Source organism: Cupressus sempervirens, chromosome 1 (assembly GCF_028749045.1).
Source record: "Cupressus sempervirens isolate cs-2001-9-10 chromosome 1, ASM2874904v1, whole genome shotgun sequence".
NCBI classification, from domain to species: domain Eukaryota; kingdom Viridiplantae; phylum Streptophyta; class Pinopsida; order Cupressales; family Cupressaceae; genus Cupressus; species Cupressus sempervirens.
The window spans coordinates 52,138,786-52,155,816 of NC_143118.1; the positions used below are offsets into that span (position 1 = coordinate 52,138,786).

A 17,031-nucleotide genomic window follows, 5' to 3' on the forward strand; every position below is an offset into this window, starting at 1 on the left:
GATGGATCTGCCATTGAGAGAAAGAAGAAGACGAAAGTAGAAGGGTCTTAACTGAAATAAATTACAAAAAAGAAAGACACCCCCCCCTCACAAACGTACAAGAATATCTCCCAATACCACAAAAAACAACTAAGAAAAGCAAAAAATTGGAAAAGAACCTAGATTTGTTGATGCAAAATAGGAGGAAATAGAAGCCTCTACTTTGATGCCAAAAATGGAAGCTCAGATGAACTTGGAATCTAATGAAACTAGCACCAATTTCTCCATCTCTGAGTCATCTTTTCGATGCTTCTTTCAAATCGAAAAAAAACCTCTGTATGCTCAAGTTATAGACAAAAAACCAACTGCTACTACAAAAGGCACCTTACTGGAAAATTACAAACAGTGGCTTAAATTTGACGGCCATATGCCCATCACGAGACCGTCGCCGAAAAAAATCAGTCGTAGGAAAAGTGATTTCAGGTCACCGAAAAGTGACATCGAAATGTCAGATTTTGACATCAGCAGGGTATCCACATGGTAAAATTCGGTAGTAGCCATGCGTCGCTAACTGTACTGTCAAAATGCTGACGCGACAGCTGCGTAGGTGCTAATGTGGCAGAAAATCCCTATTGGCGCTGACACCTGTTGCTAACAAAGACTGGGTGGCAGACACCTGTCGAGCGGAGGAGCTGGGGTGGTGTGCTTTGACGAGCGGAGAAAATAGGCGGCGCTGCTGGTCCACGGTGTATCGAGGGCGGCGCCCAGGCAGCGGGGACATCCGGTGGCGCTGCAGCGTGAGCCACCGGCATAGCGGCAAATCGGTGGGTGAACGACGACAACAGGGTGGTCGCTGGGTGGCCCTTCGATGCTACTACGGCGGCCCTCTTTTTTTAAATTTTTTTTTTGCCTTTTTCGTTCGTACAGTCTGTACGACAGTGACCTAGAGGTTTCAAAAAAACTCAAAAAATACCTTGTGTCCAAAATTGAAAAGTTTTATATGAATTCTGACTGCAAACGGTGTTCCAGATCCAATGGTGATGTCCATTTGGCCCCAATGTGCTCCAAAAAATTTCTCTACCCCTGATTTGAAGAAAAATTGCATAAACAAACTAGGGTTTGTGACTTCAAATCACGGCTTCGAAAAATCCTTCGAACAAGAAGCAGCAGGGAGGCTCTGATACCATGTAGGAGTTGAGAATCTGACTTTGATAATGTGCCAAGATCACCTGTAGTGCAAATAACTTGTTGAAGAGAAACCTAGGGAGCAAAGAGCTTGAAGAAAAAAATCACACAAGAGTGTTTCACAATAGGAAATTAGAATTGCTATGTGAAAAATGGAATGAATTTACAATGAGTGAGAGACCGCTTATAAAGGCCTCATGGAAGCTTGTAGAACAAGCTGGAAGGAGGTAGAAGATAAGGATGACAACTCAACACATATCCACAAGAAAGGTGGAACATGCTTGAAGGGAACAAACTCCCATGTTGTCAACAACTAATCTCAACATGCATTAAATACAAAGTATTAAATAAATGCATGACCCTAAGTAAGCTTAAGTAAATAGAATAAATAATTAACAATTAATTAATTATTTACTCTAACAACAATGTCTTGTTCACATCAGTGGAATCATCATTATTAGATAGCTTATGTACAGTTACCATAGGTGTTCTGATTGGTCTTGAATCTTCCATCCCAAAAGTTTTTAGTATCTCCTTGATGTATTTTAATTAAGTAATGTAGATACCTTGCTTCACCTAAAATAATTGTAAACCAACAAAGAATTTGATTTTCCCAAATATAATCATTTCAAACTTATTTTGCATCTCATTTGCAAATGATTTGCATAATGCATCTTGTCCTCCAAATATGATATCATCACAAAATATTTCAACTAACAATATCTCTTTACTACCTTCAATTCTCAAGTATAGATTATTGTTACCATTAGTCTTTACAAAATCAATCTTTATCAAATAGTTGTGCAACCTTTCATACCATGCTAGAGGAGATTATTTCAATCCATAAAGTTCTTTGTGTAGTTTACATACCATTTTCCTTTTGCTAGGATCAAAAAACCCTTCTAGTTGTTCAATGTAAAACTCTTCTTCCAATATCCCATTCAAAAATGCATATTTGACATCCATTAGATAAACTTTAAATCCTTTATAAGTAGAATAGGAAAGTAATGTTTTGATTCCTTCCAATCTTGCAACTGGGGAAATATTTCTCCATAGTCAATAACTTCTTCTTGTGTATATCCTTTGCATACCAATCTAGCCTTGTCCCTTGTGACTTGTCCTTTTTCATTTAGCTTGTTCTTGAATACCCACTTGGTTCCAATAAAATTCTTGTCCTTTGGTCTAGGTACCAGTGACTAGGTTTTGTTCCTCTCTATTTGTTCAATTTCCCCATTCATTGCTTGAATCGAATCTTCACTGTCCAAAGAATCCTTGACTAATTTGTGCTCAAACTCACAAAGTAAACATGTATCAATTCTTAGTCATTTCCTTGTCATAACTTCAGAGTCTTTGTTTCCAATGATTATTTAGGTGCATGGTATCTTCTCACATAGTGTAGGATCTTTTCTTCTTTCTTCTTCTTCAAGTTCATCTTGAAAATTAGTTTCAAGTTCATTTTGTATTTCTAATTTTGGTTTTTTTGTTTGACCTTAGCTTCCTGGTGTTTGAAAACTTCTTGTATCTCAGCATCATTTTGTTGATGCTTGACACCTATAGTCAGTTGCTTGGCAACAGTTTTGTTGCTTGGCAGCCTATTGCTACAGATCAAAATTTATAGCTTTTTTTTTCTTAGTAGCCTTGTTCTCTAGTTCAAGTAACGTGCAAGGAACACCTCCATTGACATTTATGAATGTGTTATAGTCTTCAAGTTCTATCTTGCATTGAATTTCATTCCTTTCTGCATATTCATCAACTTTCACATTTGCACTTTCAACAACTTTGTTAGTGTTATAATTCAAACACTTATAAGCTTTTCTCGTAGTAGAATATTATAAGAATATTCCTTCATCACTTTTAGCATCAAGTTTTCCAGTTTATTCTCCTTTAGTATATAACCTTTTCTTTCAAATACTTTAAAATATTTCACACCAAGTGCATACCCATACCATAACTCAAAGGATATAATGTTTGTACCTTTATTGACTTGTAATCATTTCAATGTATAGATTACTACACTTACAACTTCTCTCCAATATTTATGTGATGCATTCTTCTCCATTATTAGTGTTCTAGCACAATCCATGATTGGCATTTTTCTTCTTTCATCTATTCCATTTTTTGGAGGGGTCCTAGATGTTGACATTTACCTCTTGATTGCACTATCATTGCACAATATGTTGAATTCATTAGAGATAAACTCTCCCCCTCTATTAGATCTCAACCACTTTAGACTTTTACCAATTTCCTTTTCAACTCTTTCAAAATACCACTAAAATAACTAAAAAGCATGAAAAGTTGCTTTTGGAAGCATCGCAATCATCATTCTACAATAGTCATCAACAAATAGAATGTAATATTTATCTCCACAATACCTTTGCACTCAAATAGGTCCACAAAGATTAGTATAAACCAATTCCAAAATATCATTAGATGAATATGTCTTACTGTTGAAACTAGAATTTGTCATTTTTCCCAATTGACATTGTTTACATAGCATGATCAGGTTTCTTCAATGTTAGAAATCCTATTACTTTTTTCATTTTTCTAATTCTTACCAAATTATCAAAGTTCACATGACATAACCTCTTATGCCATAACCATGTATCATCATATTGTGCAAATGAGCATGAATCATCAGATAAATCTAGATATAAGAAGTTACCTCTTGTTTTTTCTGCACTTCAAATTAGTTCACTAGTAGGATAAAATATCTTGGCCTTTTTGTAATGAAATTCAACTCTATACTTTGATTTGTTCAATTATGAAATACTCAAAAAATTATAATTAAGTTCTTCAACCCAATAAACATGATCACATTTGATCTTATCAATCAATTATATTGATGCTTTTCCTTTCACAAGACATGGTGCATCATTACCAAACTTAACACAACTACCTTTGTATTGTTCCATGGCTTCAAACTTAATTTTATCACCAATCATGTGATGTGAGCAACCACTATCAATTATCCATCTATCAACTTTACACATATGAAATTAACGCATTTTTCTTACCTTTATAAGAAACTTTTGATGTAGGAGCATGCTGGGTGTTAGAGAAATCTTGCATCACCCAAAAATTTATTTCCTTTTTATTTCTTGAATACGGGTATTCTCATTGAAAATTTATTGTCTTTGGAGGCTTTCCACTTAATAATTTAGTCATTTGAGCTCATAATGTCCTAATTCCAGAGGTGGATGTTCATCTTGGATATATCAACCTACCAGTTGAAGCTTAGTGCCATATCATGAGTATTCATGGATTTATTATGGATTTTTGTTGTGTAATTTTGGTATAAAAACTTTAGGCTCACTATAGAAGACCTTAGAGGCCCTAGATGGGCTTTGAAATGGGGTCAAGTAGAGCTTACGTAAGTTGAGCCCTATAGATCAAAAGCCGAGGATTCTAAAAATTGGTTATAATTGTAAATCAGAGAAATGGTTCAAGAGTTATGGCCTTCTAAAGTTAGGCTGACCAAATTTTTTAAAATAAGTTTCAAAGGTGTATCATGGTGATTCTATATGTAATTTTAGAGGTAGTTGGTCTCAAGGGTTAGGGTTTGATGTTTAGAAACTTCCCAGCCAGTGTAAAAATGTCTATTTAAAGAATGTGCGTACATTGTCTATGACAACTTTGAGTGATAGTTCATAGATCTATATTGAAAATTATTGTAAGGAAGGAACCCATGTGGGTTTGCATATTATATTTCAAAATTATGTGATTCTACATTTATAGTGATAACAAGAAGCCAATGTTTTGTTCTTGCCAATTATTGTTATTTCTTGATTTCTATTATGTTTTTGCGATATTAAGGGAAGCACCCTTCATCATCTTCTTTCATAGAAACATAGAAAAATTCTTCATCATTAGTATTAGAATTATTGTTAGTTTCTTCTTCAACAATATATAAAGATTTCTTACCTTTTTCTTTGTAGTCCTTGTTTCTTCTATTGTCTCTATCATCTCTTCCACCTTTGTACTTTCTTTCCCTTCTTTCATCCTTGCCTTCTCTTTCAAGACATCTTGCAACAATATGACCAACTTTTTTACATGAAAAACATATTATATGAAGTTTACCTTTGAATTTTCCTTTGCCTATTAGAAGTCTTCTAACCATTAGTGCTTCAAGCACATCAAGATCATTATCAGAGATGTCACTATCACTATTCACACATTTTCATTTTTCTTTCTTATTAAGAACTAGTTGATATTTGAAAGTAGATTCAATAGTAGTAGGAGAAAAATTATCAAAGTTTGACAATTCAAAAGCAGTAAGCCGACAAAATGATCTTTTCAAAGTCAAATTGTTACCAAGTGTACATCTTAGTTCTTGTATTGCAGAGACTCTAATAGCATAAATTGGAAGTGGTTCTCAATACCTTTCTGATCATAGTTTCATCATCAATCTTTCCCTTATATTCTCCTATAGCATTCACTACTTATTTGACTCATCCACAATATTGAGAAATGTTCTCACCTTCTATAATTCTCATTTCATCAAATTTGCCTCTCAAACTTTTTGATTTTGCTCTTAAAACATTTATGTCTCCTCTATAAATAGTCTATAATGCATCCCACATTTTATTATTAGTAGTGCACTCCTTTATGTCATCAAACTTGATATAGGTTAGGGTTGATGAAATCTCCAACATAGCTTGATTATGTTCTTTCTTTTCTTTCATCTGTACATATGTATATTTGTACATATGCATTTTCCACATAATACACTACTCCTTTTTCAATTTTTCCTAGATGTAACTTCATCAAACTCTTCCATCTAGGGAAGTTCTCCTTGTTCAACCTTGGCACCTCCTTTTTGTACATCTTGATCTTTAGCTTCAAGTACTTTCAAAATTTTATTTTCAAGCACTGATGCTCTGATACCAATTGTTAGAATGATTTATAATAATTGAGAGGGGGATTGAATTAGTTATCCTTGGGTATAGATGTACCAATTGAACTTTTAATCACTTCAAATACTTCAGATCTAAACATTTAGTAGCTTAGTCTCTATAGAAAATAATCAACAACATAAACTTGTAGTCTACTATCCTATTAGTGACAAACTTGCAAAATGTAAAATATTAGTAGTAAATCCTCTTAGATAACATCCACACAAGTATGACACTAGGTTTTAACATGAAAATCCATTTTTTCAAAAACTACTAGTAACATGTCACCATTTTTTCACTCTTTTGAAGTGAGCTCTATTAGGAACCAACCTTATTAAAGGTTACAAAAAAAACTATTAAATCTGAGATTTTAAAATAATTTAATCACCCTATTAGGAGTGGCCTTGTTAGAGGGCTTAAGAGTACTCCATTAGAGTGTCACCTTGATTAAAGGATTTACATCTGACTGGTACAATGGTTAGAAAGTAACAATAGATTGATCTGAGAAATACAACTCACTTAAAAAATATAAATCACAATTTAGTCCAATAGATGACTTATTGAAGGACCTCCATTAACATCTCCATTACTTATTCACTTGGCAACCCTTCAAGTAGTCACTCTTCACCTCAACACTTCACTGTTTAGCCTTCTACTTAAGTTTGCCAATCAACATAATCAACAACTTCCCCAAACTTTCTAGGTCTAACCTAACAAGGTTGATTGGCATATTCATGCTCATTCGAAGCAAGAGGATTGGCTTTTAATTGTCACCTTGGTTGATTGCATGCTAGGATTTGTCCTTTTTATGTTATCTGCAAACTAAGAGTGGGCTATCACCAAAAGCCTTCACCATACATTGTTGCATGAAAATGCTGCTAGGGTTAAATATTATTATTCTTAATATATTCCTCTCACTTTCCTTTATTAATTTCTTGTCTTTGAAAATGAATTTAATGCTATATTGGAAAAAATTGGTTAAAACAAATGATAGGTGTTAATTGCATTCAATGCCACATAGTTTGCATTAGTCCATTTCCCACAAATTTTTCGTATGTAATTTTCTTATGATTTAACATTATTACATCTTTATTAATGATAAACATACCCCTTGAATTATAACAATTACTATTCTATTCATATATTCAATCTTCTTTGCTATCGCTGGTTCGAAATAGTCAATTAATGTTGACTTGTCATTCTATAATGCCAATTCTTGTTTTATATATATTTTTTTCTTATTTGAATTCCTAATATTTGATTCTCCTTTCTTCTAGTAAACCACCAACTTATATATTGAATCATTGAGTTGTACCTTTTTACCCTAGGATTCTTGGTGCTAGTAGACAAATTATCTTTGTTCCTGTTTGGATGATCAGTATGCCACTGATATATATTATGCACTATAAATGTTATTGAGGATTCTATAACAATATCTCAAATTATTCTCCTTTATGTTCAATCAAACTTAGCCACCATTAAACATCACACACTAAGGAAGAAATTAAGCCTAGAAAAACAAGTCAACTTTAACTATTTAACACTTTTACCTTAGGAATTAAGCCTTAGTGTGTGATGTTTAAGTCGTCTGATCAAACTCAGCCTAATATCATGCTAGATAACCATCTCGATGATCTTTATTGAAACATTGGCTTTGATATTGTTAACAACTTTTCGTAGCTATTTTACCTTTGACTAAGCATATGGTTTTTCTATTTTCGGGATCTTATCTTTTGTTGTCCAACTATATTGTTAATTTTTAGCTCATCACTATATAATGCGTAATAATTGAAATCCTTATAATACTCTCATATTATTTAATGGGTGAGTTCTCTCTTAACATGGTCACAATGTCAATTTGTGTATCTTGCTATCTTGATATAACATAAAACCATATTATGAGGATGTTGTTCTTTCTTCCATTCCAATGTGTTGACCTCATATCTATCTATCCCATGGATAGTCATTGAAGGTATTTATAATTTGACTACCTTCTTTTTAAGATCCTTTTTCCTTCCATTTGATGAATGAATGTTAATTGCCCAAATTATTCTTTATTATATTCACGACGTGAAGTATGCAACTTATCTTTTGATTTTGTAAGTAATTGCTTTAAGATGTATTTATTTATCCTTCAAAGTAATCTATTTAGAAAAGCAAACTAACCTATAATTATACAAAATGTCTTTCTTGCTAACATTTTGTGTTAAAGCTAGTGTTGATATCCCTTTGAATTATTACAAAAAATTGATGCTCAAGATCTGAGCCAACTTTTGAATGATCCAATCATCGCTAATTTTGGAAAGCTGTGTAAAGAATGGAGCCTCACAGATGTTAGAAAATAGTAGTATGGGCCACCTCTTTAAAGAAAATTAGCTAAATAAGACCATAAAACTTGATCATCAAAATACACTGGAGAAGAGAAGAATTAGTCATAGGATTATAATTGGATTAGGCTAGTAATTATTATCAGGTAGGTCTCATAGGCTACTTTGGCCTCCTGAACATTATTAAAATCCTTCATTCATTCAAGAGAAAGTTTGGAATGCTAGCGAAGATTTACTACCCATTTTGATCAAGGTTCATGGATAAAGTCACACTTTAAGCCATTCGATAGCTACTATCAAAGTCATAATTTTAAGATCTTCACTCTTCCTGACTCAAATCATTCAAGAAATCAACTAATTGTTGTGTGTGAAAAATGTGGACAAATAGCAAACACACTTCTATGAATAGTTACACTCAAAATCCTTCAAAAAAATACCATGAAAACACACGATCTCAAGAATTGACTCATAGATTCCTATCATCAATGTGCAAAGACCTTCAAAGGTTTGAAGTGGTGGCTCTCATATGAACATTGATCTTGGTCTTTGCAAGTACATCCAATGAATGGAAGATCGAAATGATCATTAACATGCAAGATATCTCCAAGTTCCCAAGAAAGCTTCAAAAATGTCTATAATAATCGTAGCATAAGAAATCATGATGTCAAAATGAAGGAGGGTGTCTCCTTTATATATCAATCTAAAGAGGCATTTCCAAATTAGAGGGAAAATGAAAATTAAATGAAAGGGTATGACCCACATAAGAGAATGTGCAATTAGCATTTAATTAAGAGATGTGGAGTGTAAAACTCCATTAAAACTATAAGATGGGGGGTGTTTTTATTTAATTTAAATGTAACATAATCCCTTTTCTTATAAACTAAAGTGTGTGATAGTTATTTAATTATTTCTTTTAAAATAATAATTTTTGCACATAAAATTAAGTGAGGAGGGGTTTTATTTAATTAAAAGGGAGCAAATTCCTTTAATTAAATAATTAAAAAATCAAGATGATTAAACCATTTATTTAAAATAATTAAATTAATTAATTACAATTTAATCGAGAAAATTGATGTAAAATAATGGTGATTCATTAAATAATTCAAATAATTTAATTTGATCAAAGGGAATGATGGTGCAAATATTGATTCAAGCTTGACATAAATTATGAAACTAGGGCACATAGTCAAGATGACCATTTTTGTGCGCTCACATTTGCCCCTCTTTGACTAATGTGTGTCCACATACATGATAAGTGCATTAAGTAAAAGAACCATAAGATAAAGTGTGTATAAAGATTGATTTATGTCAAAAAAATATAAAGATTAAGTTTCCCTCAACATGCCATTAGGGGTCTTATAGTGCTTGAAACATAATATGCCCCTACTTGTCTTATAATTATAGGTCTTCCTAAAGAGTTTTTTAGAAAATATGAAAATCATGAAATATATATAAAGGCAAAAGATAAATATCAACACCCTAAAAATGAAAAATCACACATTTTTTTGCCCCAAGTACAATAATCATCTACCCCAAGCTAGGCAGAAAAGGGGTAGATTTCAAATTAGGTTTTCAAACAATGAAGGTCAATAGAGTGTTCCTACCCCCTTAGGATCAAAATTGAAATGATGGAGAGACTAAGAAAAAACAAGATAGATATGATCAAATCAGAAAAAGGTTCATGATGAGAGATAACCAAGATATAGGTCAAGAAACCAAGGTAAAAGCATGCCCAAATCATAAGAAAGGAGGGTGAATGAAAGACAAGAAGATGGAAAGAAGAAAAGAAAAAAATGCCTCAAAAACCATCAACTGTGCAAGAAATGAAATTTTGATTGAGATCACGAAAAAGTGATGTGTACTAAAAAAGCATAATCATGATCACAAATGATAGTAAAGAAAAGATGAAGGAGACCTCCAAAAGGTAAAAAAAAAAATCAAAACCTCCAAAAAGATAATGGGATAAGATGCATGTTCATGTCCATATGATGCTTCTATCCATTCTATGTACTTACTCATTTTGGCCAAGATTAAGATCCTAGTTTTAATCATCAAGTTGAGCTACACAACCTTCACTGGTCAGAATCATGAAGATACGAATTTAACTCTATCAAAAAGATCACACAATTATAACTAACCACCAAAGTAATTTGAAGATATGAATGTGATCAGAAGCCTCGCATAATCATCACTAGTCACCAAGGAAACTATGATGATATGAATGGGATTCGGTAGTGTTGAAAAACATTATGAGTCTTGAGATGAAAACCACACAAGCAAGAAATCAAGAAAAAATGTGTCTCATGGTCCATAGTTCTCTTGATATGCATCTAGAGAGAACCATAGAGACACTCATCGAAAATCAATACTAATCAAATCACTTATAAAAAAAAAACCACATGCCCCTAGTGTAAAAATGAATAAGGAGGGAATAAAAAAAATGCAGATATAGTACAATAAACATGTATATACAAAAATGAATAGTTAGCATATAAAGAGTGATCAAAGCATAGCTCAACATTAATTATAAACTAAAGTCTGATAGTCAACACTGAGTTCTGAGAAAAAGGTCAATGTCTCACAAGTAGGCAAGGATCACAAGACAAGGCTCCCAGGGTAGTGCTAAAAACATTATTTTGGTGTTTAAGATATTTAAGGAACATTTTTGTTGATATTGAAAAATACTATTTTTTTTTCTTTTTTCTTTTATAAATTTTTTCATATTTTTGGAATATATCACTTCTTCTGATTTTTTTTTTCAGGATCCATAGATATGTATAGATGCACTAGTAAGAATGGACATCAGGGATAGAACTTTTTCAAATGAAGCATATTGATAGGATCATGGAGCTGATCTCCCTCAAGTGTAGACAACAAATAGGCACTTGATCCAAAAGGAGCTATAATAATAAAAGGTCCCAACCAATTAGGCTCAAATTTTCCTTTTTGAGCTCTATTTTTCTGATTCTTAGGCTTCTCACACAAAAAAGATCTCCCACTTAAAACTTTCTTGTTATAAGTCTTAGACAATCTTTTCTGATAAACTCTCATGTGATCAAAAGAAGCTTTTCTCTTCTCATCAAGTAATTCAAGTTCTTGTAATCTCATAACTCTATAGTCTTCGTTTGTCACTAATTTGTTAAGAGTAACCCTCAATGATGGAATCTCAACCTCTAAAGACTCAAGATTGTAAATATGAATAACATCCTCACTGGCAATTGAAGAATTAGAGTCTATCAAGTTCCTCTCAATTTCTCTTGAATCATAAAGGTTTCCAATAACTAGAGAATCTGACTCATGAGGAATATGTGTGTTCAAAATCCCATTAAATGTACTAGGTTGAGCATGATAAGTGTGAATCACATCAATACCCAAATTAACTCTAGAAGGTTCTAAAAATAAATCCAATTCATACTTATTTGAAGATGTTCTTTCATCATTTTTTTCTATATTTGAATCAATTTGATTTTTTCAAGTAGAAGCTTCATTAACCAAACCATGTCTATCTGCCCAAAGAAGATTAGTAAAAGGGATCAAATCATCACATATACCATGTTGACCAAGTATATTCACTTCCTCATCATCATCATTATAAACATAAAAGATGGGTCCATCATAATTTTATTCTTTGTAAATCCAATTTCTAACAACAATTTCTTCTTCCTCTTCTTCCATAGGAAATAAAGGTTCAACCAAAGTATCACACTTAGTCTTAGTAGAAGAAAAAGGTTTCATCTCATGTGAAGGTAAATCATAGGAATGAGGTGAAACTAGAAGAGTACTGATAGAATCCATCCTATATTCTCCATTTCTTGTGTCAAGATTTTTAATTTCATCTTCACAAAGTTTGAAATCAGTATATATCTCATCTAATTTTTTTGTAGAAACAACCTCACATCCTTCTATTTCATTGTTAAGTGTCTTGGATTCTGTCACACATTCTATGGATTCTTCAACTATCTCACCTGAAACTCTATCCAAAGGTATATGTGATTCTGCTGAAATATTATTGGTAGCCAAAGTATTAACTCCTGAAAGACACATCTCAATAAAATTATATGGAAATGTAACACATTGATGATATGCGGAAGGAAAAACTTTCATTTCATGTATCCAAGGTCTACCCAATAAAATGTTATAAGCAAGGGTACTAGTATAAACCACATGAAACATAATATCTCTCTCAACTGACTCAATCTGAATAGGCAAAACAACCAATCCTTTAGACTATCTTTCACTGCCATCATAAGTTGTGATAGTAACCTTCTATCTAGTGCCAATATCTTGGTTTGAATATCCCAACTTTTAAAGTATGCTGAAAGGACAAATATTCAACCTGACACCCCCATCTATCAACACAAGTCTAACAAGAGTTTTGTAAATCATGGCTTCAATATGTAAGGAAGGATTATGTGGATGATTCAAATTCTTATCATTTTCCTTAATTGAAACTATGTTGACAACATTTTCTACATTAGAATATCCATAATTTTGATTGGAATAAGTATAATTCACTTGAGCTTTCCCTTTCTCAGATGATTCACCCTTTTCATACTTAGGCAATGGATCCTTATAAGCTTGATGATCATTATTAGTAGCATGACTAAAAATAATCAATTTTTAACTTTCTATTATTAATCAAATTCTGAATCTCATGTTTTAACCTTTGAAAACTTTTTGTAGTATGACCATTTTTTCTCTTATGGTATTTACAATAGGCATTATCATCCCAATGTGGACCCTTTACAGGAGGCGCTTTCCAATTCTCAAACAAAGTTAATATCTTGCTATCAATGAACTCTTTCAAAACATCCTCATAAGGTCTACTAATCTTCATAAAAGGTCTTCTCTCTTGAGGATTTATATAATTGTATCTAGAATTATCTCTATTATTTTGCTGAGAAGGTGATTAAAGTTTCATAGCATGAACACTATCTGATAACTTGTAAATTGCTTGATCATTAGACTTAGGTGCATCAACTACACCATCATAAACCATGTATTTATTCCCTTTATAAAAAATACTCCTATTCTTATTTCCATTGTTGTGGTTACTCTTGTTATTGTTATGCTTGATAATTCCTTAATTCTTCAAAACATCCTCAATACAAAAAGTTGCTTCTACCATATTATGAAAAGTCTCAAACATCCATTTGTAAATTTCATTTCTTAATTCAAAAACCAAATTACTCACAAGTATATCAATTTTCTCCTTTTCTAGAATTTCTTGAGTAATGAGAACATAACTTTCTCCATCTTTGTAAAAAGGTAACAAAAGGTTCTCTTTGATCTTGTTTGAGGTTGCATAGATCCAACACTAAAACTAGTTTTTGAACATTGTAAGAGAAGTGTTGGATAAATTTTTGAACAAATTTCTCAAAATTCTTAAGTGGGGGAGTAATCTTAGTGAACCATTCCATAGCTTCTCCCTTTAAACTCCCAAGGAACAATCTCATAAGATAAGCATCTTTATGTCCAAATTCAAAGCTTAAGATATTAAACTCTCTCACATGATCACTAGGGTCTCCATTCCCATCATACTTATCATAATGTGGAAATTCTATTTTCTTAGTGAATTAAACCTCTAGAATACTCCTCTCAAAAGGTAGAGGACACACACTCTATAGAGAAAATAGATTCTTAGGTGTAAGTTTATCCACTAACATCTTCATATTTTTCTTAGTTTGTTCTTGAAATGAAGGATCTTGTCTCTTGATATTCTTATCCACATCAAAATTATAAGGTAATTGAACACCTTTGTTGATTAAATCCATGAATTAATTATCCTGATTAATTTGAATATATTGATCCATGTACTTGTAAAATTTTGGGTCTTGCTCTAATAAATCATAATCCACACCAAAACCATGTATAGTAAATTGAGGATGTTGCTAAGAATTCCTTGGAGGAGACATTTGCCTTTCCTAATATCTAGGAGGAGGAGATGGTTGTCTCCTATTTCCCTTAGGAGAATGTGAAGGCAACATATGTCTAGTAACTCTTGGAGGAGGAGAAGGAGGTGGAGAACCACTACCACCACCAAACAAAAGTATATCATTAAGTTTCTGACAAGCTATTTCATGAGCTTTCTTTTCTACCTCACGTTGTATGAATGCATCCATGTAAGCTTGTTTTTCTTGAAGAAGATGTCTCTCTTCATCACATCTATGAGATCTAGGAGGTAGAGAAACATTACCCCTCTGAGAAAGGATATCATTAATCATTTGTTTTTTTTTTAAAATCAAAAAGTGACATGGAACTTATATAATATATTTATTAATAAACTAGTTCAAGGGCTCATCAGAGAAAGAACTAGCAAGAAAACTCTGAATCATTGCTGAAGTACAAAAGTGTTAAAAGCTGATTTTTCATACTAGGCATACCTACAACAAAATAAAATTTCTCTGCACTAAGCAAGAGTACCCAAAATATGATATATAAATACTCAACAATGATCAAGGTCCAATTATGCAATTGAACATCACCTTCTGAAAGATTTAACTAAAATCAAGAGAGCTTTGAACCTCTTGTCTAATTGGAGCATTTGTGAACATGCACAAAGAATGTGTAAACTAATAGCCATGTGTCAATCAATTATAGTACTAGTTTCTATTAAGCTTCGTTCATCTTCTTTGTGTCCCAAATATGGCACTTTACTAAGCATGGGAATTTCAAAAAAATAACCTCTGAATGGCAAGATTCAAATATGCAGCCTTCACAACCAAGATTAGCTAGACAATCAACTATTTTATTGCCCTCCCTCAGAGTATGAGAGAAACTAGTAGCTTGAAAAGAATCAATCAAATCCTTGCATTGTTGAAGGATATAGGCTAGTTTCTAGGTATGAGAAGATCGTGAGAGACAAGAGTTTATAATTACCTAAGAATCACCTTCAATATGGATGTTGGAAACATTACATGTCTTTGCCAAAATTAGACCTACCAATAGGGCTTGAGCTTCTACAAGGTTGCTAGTACCAACTGGTAAAACATCTGCTTTGATTGAAACTACTTCACCTTGCCAATTCCTAATACAAGCACCCAATCCTGACTTGGCAGGGTTCCCACGAGAGCAACCATCAAAATTTAACTTTAGAAAATTTCAAGAGGGGGGAGACCATTTTACATGGAGTCGATTAGATTGATGATTAGAATTCCAATTTGCAAAGAAACCTAGAGGTAACTTAATTTGTTTCCAGAGTTTTAGAAGAAGATAATCCCAAGCAAATACTAAAATATTATTCATGCAATTGAATATATTTGCATTTAATCTTTCTAAAATTGCATTCTCAATCCCATCTAGAATAGATTCTAGGTTTGAATTTTCATTACAAAAAATGATCTTGTTACATTCCCACCAAATGGCCCACACCACACTAGCTAGGATGCACTTCCAAATACTAGCAAATAGAGATCTTGAGAATAAAATTGGCCAAGATTGAAATAGTCCCAAAGACTATTTGGCCGAGGTAAAGACATTTGAAGCCTGTTCAACACAAAAACCCAACACTGATAAGCAAAGGGACACTGGAGAAGGAGGTGATCTGTAGATTCTATCTCCTTGTTGCATAATTTGCAAATAAAAGATTCAACAATACCTAGCCTAGACAACCGTTCACTGGTGAGTATTCTTTTTCTGAGGGCTAGCCAAGCAAAACATCCAACCTTGGGCAACACAGTGGAGTTCCAACAAAAGGAAAAATCTCTATACTTCCTGCTTCAATTATATGTTTTTCATAGACCATAATAACCTTCCTTGATTGAATAATCACCACCTTTGGTTGGGGCCCATATAACTATATCTTCCCTATTAGAAAGAAAAACAATTCTTTTAGCAAGAGAGTCCCTCAAGGAAAGGAGACTTGGCTGACTAAGAAGATGTGTTGGAGGTTCTTTCTAGAGAACCTTTCTTGAATGAATTTTAATAGACAAAACATAGTCCCAAAAAGAGGAGCCCCACTCAGCTTTTAGGACTCGTCGTGCTTCATCCAAATTTTCTTGTCTACATAGAGGGGGAAATCCATTCCATGAGTCTTCCCAAAACTTTACTTTCTCTCCACTATGGATTTCCCAAGTAGCATAATTACAAACAATATCCTTTGAAGACATCATAAAGTTCCATATGGCTGAACCTAAAGGAGGATTACACACAGTAAAATTTTTGGAAGGACTTGGAGAATCTAAGTATTTTTCTTGCATGATTGAACACCATTTTGCATGAGATTTTGTATACATTTTCCACGCAAGCTTGCTCCCAAAAGCCTTATTTCTAGTGGCAATGTCATGCAACCCCACACCCCCAGATGCCTTATCATGAGACATTTCAAGCAAAGAAACAAGAGGAAGCTTCTTTTTATCTGAAAAATTTCCTTTCCATATAAAATCTCTGATAATCTTTTGAATTTGCAAAATTATAGAAGACATAGCATTAAGAATTTACAAGTAATAGTTTGGGATAGTTGTTAGGACAACTTTAACTAACAAAATACGGCCTGACAAAGATAACCATCTAGCTTTCCAAGTAGAGATCCTAGCCCTAATTCTATCAATGATAGGAAGCCAAAAAGTTGTCTTGTTTGTTCCCCAAAAAAAAGGGAATTCCAAGATAAACGGATGGGAGGTGATCCACTGGGAAATGCAAGTTGAAGA

The 17,031-nt window shown here is 33.0% G+C and overlaps 1 pseudogene; it reads left to right on the plus strand.

Moving 5' to 3' along the window:
* Positions 1-214: 214 nt before the first annotated feature.
* LOC149576125 (DExH-box ATP-dependent RNA helicase DExH12-like) overlaps positions 215-17,031 on the plus strand; it is a 77,140-nt pseudogene continuing 60,323 nt past the window's right edge.